Genomic DNA, 8,227 nt, shown 5'->3' with positions numbered 1-8,227 from the left:
TATCAATTCCCATAGAAATTAGCTGTATGATATTTAAAATCAAAGAAACCAACATGATCGCTTGGCCGAACTCCTGAACTTCTAAGGCTTTCAAATGGGTGCACTTTTGCTAGTCCTTCAACTGACGTTTTTCTATTGGAATTTTTTTTTTTTTTAATGCAGACTTAGTTTTAAGTACTTTCAAGGAAAAATGTTAAAATAAATGGGGGATTAGTGTTTGCAATGTGGGCATTTTGCTTTTGCATTAATAGCCTTTCACAAACATTTTTACTATGCCTGAAAAATGTGCATTATTGATGAGTGTACTTCTTACTGTGCAAAAGCCATTAGGAAAGAAACGAAAGATCTGTGGCAGGAAGAGAGGGCCTGGGTGGATGGCGTTTTCGTCTAGCAGTTAGCGAGCACCCATAGCTGTCCTGCCTAGGCTGGACTATTTCATTTGCATCTTCTTCCATAGTTACAAAAGCCCTAAAGAACAGATCGGTATACAGCTTAGGATTTATCCTTAAAATCATGCTTTAAAACATGCTGTTCCTATAGTCATTCTCCATCTTCACTTGTGCCTTGTTATTTATTCATTTATAGTCATTCATTAAAAAATATTAATGAAATATCAACTGTATGCCAGATGTCAATATGTGATGTCTCTGTATCATTTCTATACAAGATTCTGTGGTTGTGGTTGCTTCCCATTTGCACAATGGGGCCCAGGAGGCTGATGGGCAAGCAGCGGCGCTTCCCTCGTGAAGGGGCAGAGCCATGGTGTTAGGCTGCCCCACATGAACAACAGGACCTTCTACGCGGTTTTTGTCTCACTGTGTCACATGCTATTTGTCTTAAGCATTTTTTTAAACCATGATCTGTGATTATTTCACCTAACTTTCAGTAAAACAAAAATAAAACCAAAAAACAATAACCACTGCTAACCCTGTCACGACAACTTTATAACTAGAAGAGCCTTGTTATTCAGGTAAGTAGAAGTTTACATGGATTATTTTCTTAAATGAAAATCAGTTTGATCCAAAGAATAAGAACTTTATAGCCAAAAAGTTCCTTAGAGATTACACCAAAAACTAAGAGCATATCTTCAGAGTTTTTTTTAATAGCTTAAAATCTGTGCTTATCCTAGAATAACCTTTTGTGCTGTCAGCTTCATCATCAGTAATACCAGCCAGTTATACTGATTAAGAACACATATAACAACATAATTCCACAAACTGTTTATCAGCATTGGAAATAAGACTGCTTTTTCGGAGCACATCAGCTACTGGAATCCTTGTTGCTTTACACAGGGAGAATTCTCTTGGGACTATGATAGTCAATGAGTCAGATCTATAGAAGGGTCATAGATTTAGAATCAGAGACAAAGTAAGCTTCCTGGGAAAGCACCTTTGAGGAAGGAGACATAAATTTGCGTTGACTTTTTTTTCTTTCATAATATTTAGTAGGAAACCAGTAATGTGAATGTTTTGTACTTTTTTTCCTGTCATTGGGATCAGCGTCCACCTTAAAATACTTTCAGAATAGACCCTGCTGTGATATTCTAACTGGGGGGTGCATTGACTTATTATGAGGACTATTCTCAGTCTTCAAGTTATATTAAGATTGTGTGACCATGTTCATGTATCAAACAAATCAAGGGCTCTGGGGTCAGAACACCCAGGTCTGTATTCTGGTCCCACAACCTACTAGGTTGTATAATTTAGGCTAAGTTACTTAACCTCTGCCTGCCTCAATTTCCCCATCAAAAAATGGGGATCAAATTGAACTACCTCAGATAGTTGTTGTGAGGATTAAATTATATTGTATGAGAAAAATACATAAAACCATTCCAGGCACTGAGCGCTAAATGATGATTTTAAAACCATTCCAAAGCCTCATTTCTCAGTCAGTTTTGTTGCTACCTCCATGAACATCTCTTAAGCCTGTTGAATAGAGAAATAATTTCTCATTTTTTTAATTCAGAAAGCAGTTTTTACAAAATAATTGGCAATCCAAAAGTAAAAACTCAACGTTTTTCAAAGTTGTCTCTACATTATGTCATGGTGCTAATTTTAATAACTGCATGATAAATCTATGGGAGAATCTAGAGGGTATTTTTTTTAAATTGTAACTGAGAGATATGTATCCTGTTGGAAATGATGAAAAGAGACTTGGCTACTGGGGTAAAAAGACTCTAAGATGACCCCCAATGATCGCTGCCTTCTGATATTCAAACTCTTGTGTAATCTCTTCCTTTGAGTATGGGCCGGACTGACTGACTCGCTTCTACAATAGAAGTGATGGGACCCTATTTCTGAGGTTAGGGGAGAGACTGTGGCTTCTGTCTTGCTCAGTTTCTGTCACTGTCTCAGATCACTCACTCAAGGGGAGGCCAGCTCCCTCGTCATGTGGCAGCTTCATGGTAAGTCCACATGGTGAGAGTCCAAAGCTTGCTAAAAACTACATAAGCGAGTTTAGAAGTAGATCTTCCTGACCAGCCAACCTTCAGATGGGACAGCAGCCCCTGCTCTGAGCTTGAATAGACCTCATGAGAAACTGGAACCAGAGGCACCCAGGTGATGGTACCTGGATTTCTGGCTCATGGAATGGTGAGATAATGTGTTGTTTCTTCAAGCTGCTGAGTTTGGGGATAATTTGTTACATAGCAATAGATAACTAATGCCAATATTGTTGACTCAAAAGAGCCAGAAATTTCCAGTCTCAGCAAGAGGTAAACCAGGGTTTGGAAAGCTATGGATTGTGAGCTAAATTCACTACACATCCTTTTTTTTTTTCTTTCATTGAGATATAATTTACATTCTTTTTTGTACAGTCCCCAAGCTAAGAATTGTTTGCACGACTTTTTTTCTGTCTGTACCCAAAAGGTTTTATAGGAAAATCTACCCATTACACTAGGGCAACTAGGACTCGATGATCTTTCTCTGGGAAGCCACAATCATTCAGCTCAGCAGGGTCCAGGAAGAACTGAACATGGCAGCCCTGACCAAGGTTAACAAAGTCATTTTCCATATCTGTGTCTTCAAACAGGCTGAATCTCATGCCATGAAACATCTTCCTCTTTGTTCCCGTAGGTAACTCTTTCTCATGTTCCTAAATCACATGTTACAGCATCTCGCCTCTACATCCAGTCCTGCTGTGCTTCCAGATCCTATAGAAATGTCATTATTGTGTTCTGTACATGGAGTTCAATGTTGACAAAATAGCGCTCACCACACTGATTAATTCTCCGTTTGTGTTTTCACAATTTTAAAAGGTTATAAAAAAGAAAAGAAAACAAAGAATAATATGTTACAGATACTTATATTTGGAAAGCAAGTCCTGAGGTATTAACTATCTGTCCCTTTAGAGAAAAGTTTACTGACCCCTGAGATAAACCACTGCACTTCCCAGAGGATGATCAGTCCTCCTAAAGTCGCCTGAAAAAACTGCAGTCTGTAGAACAGAGTTGTTCAGCACTCCAGATGGTTGACTCTTAAATGAGCTGTCTTCTCTAGTCTGTGCCAAATGTTCTGTGTATTCCTCTACACAGGAGTGAAATAATAATTATCAACCATCTCTAATTACATAAAGTTATCCAGACAGAGAGTACTTAAAGAAAGAACAAAAGCACCCTACATGACTAGGCACATATCGAATTTTATTTTTAAGTGTATAGTTAAATGAATGTTCTTAAAAGTCTAGGATTTGAATAGACTGTATGTGTCACAGAACCCCAGTAAATGTTGCATATTAATTCTGTGTTCTAGATGCCAGGAATCCCCAGGACTTAGGGCGTGAGGACAGTCAGACAGTCACCCTGTCCGTGGCTGCAGTAGAAACAAAGCAATTCTAGACAAGTGCTACTCAAAGTGTGGTCCTTGGACCAGTGCTCGTCTATGTGCTGTTTCTAACCTGTTTATGGTGGGAAAAGAATGAAAATGGGAGAGAAAGCATTTAGAAACTAGTATAGCAACTGATGAACTAATCGTTGAATATAATTATTAAAAAGATTAAATCTTGCCTTTTGTATATCTTTGGGGTTTCTATCTAATTTTTCTTGTAATAATTTTTATCATATTTTACTAAAGTATCAATCTACAAGGGTTTGGGAGTTTTTTAAAAACGTGTCTTTCAATACAGAGAGACTGAGAATGGTTTAGGAGGTCATTAAAAAGCCTCCAGTATCCTGGGGTTAGGTCAAGGTTTTTATGACAAGATCTATTTCTACCAATATTATACATATTTTGGTCAACCATAGTTATGAGCCAAAGCCCACAAACTAAAAGAAATACATATATGCTGACCAAAGATTTGTCATAGGTACTCAGGATGATCATATACCAGTCCCACAAAAAAGTTAGGACATCTGTCTCTTTTTTCCAGATGCCCTCTCCTCTCAATATTTAGTTTAATATTTAAGGAAGATATGCTAAAGACAGGTACTTCTTTCCTCTACTCCATTAAATAGAAAAGCTCTAAGAATGAAAGGGATTTCAGTAAGTGGATGGAGATGTTGAAACTTTGCAACACAATGTACAGGGATGACCAAACCCTTGACACCATCATTGGGTTCTATCTCCATGACAGACATTACTACCAATCAACACATTCTTTCCTGCCTAGCCAAATGCAGCTGCATTTCTCATGAGAGCATTCCAGGGAGCCACTACTAATCAATCAGAGTGATCCCATGAGTTGAACCCTCTTTGCCATTTCCAGTAAAGTGAGAAGAGCAAGGGTATCACAAGGATTAGATCCAAGCCTGGTTCTGACAGCCAGCCATTTGAATCTGATCCACTCTCATTAGATCTGTATGTGTCATCTGTAACACATGGGGTTAGCCTCAATCAGGGATTCTCATGTTAGAATTCAGTGTAGTCTTTAAAAAACCCTGATGCCCATCCCCCAACTATTGATTGAGTCCTTTTTTAGGCTGCCCAATGGCAACTTATGCATCGGTAATTTTAAAAGCTGCCTCAGTGATTCTAATACACAGCCAGACTTGAAAGCCATTGGATGAGAGGATCTCTTTGGTCCTTCCAACTCTAATATTCAAGACTCTATGATTGTCTGAAGCAATAATATGTCAGTCACACAGACTTAGAGTCAACCAATTAAATTGGATTGGTTAGGACTTGAAGAGCCAACATAATCCCTTGGGTGGTTTATAACTAGACAGCATAAAAGGCATAGGGATTTTGAATTATGAGGCAATAATTCTATCTTAGGTGCATGTGATCACAACCACTCAAGCGTCACTCTTATGGTTTTTATGACTCCTCAGGATACCTTGTAAGAATTATTACAGCCCCATAAATCATGGTTGCCTATTACTACAGGTAGTCATAATTTATAATAATAATAACTGTTAATAATAATATGCATTTTAATGATCCAAGTTCTTTTATTTGAGGATCTCAATGTATTTTATAGATCTTAACTCATTAATTTTAATATTTCTGTGTAAAGGGCATAAGCCCATAATCATCATCCCATTTCACAGGTGTAAAAACTAAGTCAACTAGTCAACTGAGTATGTGTATCACACATGCTTAAATTCAATCCAGAATCTAGAGGTTTTATTCTTATGATGGTAAGCACCTAGAGGTTTAAACATCCTCTCTCAAAATTTCCATAAAGTATAACCCTATCTTACTTATTCATCCACATCTATTATTTCCCAGACTCTGAAGATACAGAGATGAGTTAATGCCCTAGTATGGGGATGAAAGAGAGACACATTAATAAATACTTATCACAAAAGTGACAATTGCTTTGATAGAAACATGTCTGTGGAGCCATGACTGCGTTGAGACAAAGTGAGCTGACTTCAACATTGGGAAAGTTGGGGTGTGGGTTTTCCAGAGAAAGTGACTTGAGAGCTGGGTTTTGCAGAACACCTTGAGTTCAGCCTCTGCAAGAAGGTGGGGCAGTGTGTTGCAAGCAGAGGCGTTTTGTTGAAATACAGAGGCATGAAGGAGATGTCTCGTATGTGTGAGTGGGAATGGGGGTAGATAAGGCAGGAAAATTAAGTTGGAAACAAATCCTGAGGTTCCTTAGACATCCTAAGGATCGTGATCTTTTTGCTACAGACAGTTTATATTCATGGCTTGTATTTATATGTACATCCTCCTTTTCATATGAAAAAATTTTTTGTAAGCAAACGCATAACAAAATAAAACAACAAAAAAAGTTTTTTAACGTTCTCTTTAGAATGTATTTTAAAACCATGGGAAAATCATAGAAAAACTATGCCATGGATTTCTGTTTTTGCAAGCAAGGCTCTCAGAGTATCTCACTCATTACTTGCTGATTTCCTGAACTGAGAGATGAGGGAGCCTGTTTAGACCTGCAGAATTTTAGAATTAAAAAAGATCCCAGAGGTCAACTTCAGAAGCTTTTGAACTACCCTCCACCAAACAAGCCTCTGTTCTCACCCCCTGTCCAATTGTGCTCTGTAGCATCTACACAATGTGTTCTGTGGGATGCTAGGCTTTCAAAGTGCCCCATTAAAAAGAGAAGGTTCATGGTCAAGTAAGTCTATAAAGCTCTTCATTCTAGAACTCTATCTTAAAATGCCCCAAAATGCATTAGGATTATAAAGACTGAGAGAAGTCCTGTAGGAGACAGTCTTGTTAAGTTCATTTAAACCAGTATTTCCCAAACTTATTTAATAATACAACTATTTCTTTAAGAACTCCAGTTAACAATCAGCTTTTTTTCTCTCTCATATCTGTCACCTAGTATTACTGATTTTAACCCTCCCCTTTCAGACTAGTGAACTTTCTGGCATCCTTCCTTCCTTCCTTCCTTCCTCCCTCCCTCCCCTTCCTTCCTTTCCTCCTTTCTTTCTTTCCTTTTTCTTCCTGGAACACATTCTTGGTTTCTAGTAAGTTCAAACAGAAAGAAGGTTGTCATATCACCCTATACTTTAACTGTGTACTCAGATTACATTCACAGCAGACTCAAGGGTTGCCCACCTCTATTAGGAATAAAAACAGAATTCTCCCTTCAAGGGCTTCCTTGAGGTTCATCTTTCTTGGACATCTTTTCCTGGCCACTCTTTTCCTCTGGGCTCAAGTACTCCTGAAGATGTGCCCTGCTTACCTAACTGTCAGCTGTCCATGGTGGCAATGAGCAAAATATCAAGCAGTCTGTCTTAAATACTCCCACACAGCAGCTAATAGAATCCTTCATTCCCAATTCAAATTGTCCTTTAAAATGCTAGATGAGCCTTTTTGTGTGATGCCAATTTAAGAAAAATATATTAAGCTGCATTTTTCTTTTGATTCAAAGTGAAAATAACTTTATTGAGTCCCAAGGAAACATTTCTAAATATTGTCATAATTAAGAATTCTACTTTATAAAACAGAAGAATGTTAATGAACAAATGGCACTGCTTTTAAAGCCACAAAATCATTACCATATGGCCCTATTTGAGGTATAGAAACTCATGGCACATCTACTCATTCATAGCTTACATTTGTAAAGTTCTTTATGACTTAGAAAGTGGCCTCACAGACATTTTCTGATTGCAAATTCAAAGCTACTCTTAGAGCATGTATCATCATTGTACCTGCTTTACATTTAGGGAAGTCAAAGCTCAAAGAAGTACAGCAAAATTGCCCAAGGTCACGCTGCTGAGCTTGGGCTAAAATGAGTTGAATGCATTTAGAACCTCAGGTAAAACAGATCCCTCTCTAGGGCTCAGAATACATAGATGACTGACTCTCTGTGGTTGTAACGTTGCCTGACTCTCTGTGGTTACAACGTTGCCTCCATAGTCAAGCTGGGAGGGCCAGGTGTGTTCCCAGATTTCTCAGAAAGGCTGGCTGCTCTGTGCTGGTCCTAGAGCACCCAAGTGGATGCTGGGGCCCAAAGGTCCAAAATTGATTTTGACTCAGGTCTGAGCCTATGGGTGATACTTTCACCATACCCAACCTCTACCCTGGTTGCCATAAGCCTAGGAACAAGAATTTCTAAACGACTTTCACGCTTTTACAAGGTGTAAGATGTTTCCCTAGGTCTAGCAGTGCTTCTCAAACATGGGCATGCATCAGAATCACCTGGAGGGTTTATTAAATCAGTTTTCTGGGCCACTCTCCCCAGAGTTTCTGATTCAGTAGGTCTGGAATGAGGATAGAGAATTGGCATTTCTTACCAGTTGCCAGGTGATGGCGATGCTATGCTCTGGGGACCACACTTTGAGAACCACTGCCCTAGAGTCTCTCTTTCCCTCCTGAGC

Source organism: Neophocaena asiaeorientalis, unplaced genomic scaffold (genome assembly GCF_003031525.2).
Source record: "Neophocaena asiaeorientalis asiaeorientalis breed wild unplaced genomic scaffold, Neophocaena_asiaeorientalis_V1.1 scaffold158, whole genome shotgun sequence".
Classification (NCBI taxonomy): Eukaryota; Metazoa; Chordata; class Mammalia; order Artiodactyla; family Phocoenidae; genus Neophocaena; species Neophocaena asiaeorientalis.
The sequence above is the reverse complement of the archived record's forward strand: the minus strand, read 5'-3'. Positions refer to the sequence as shown.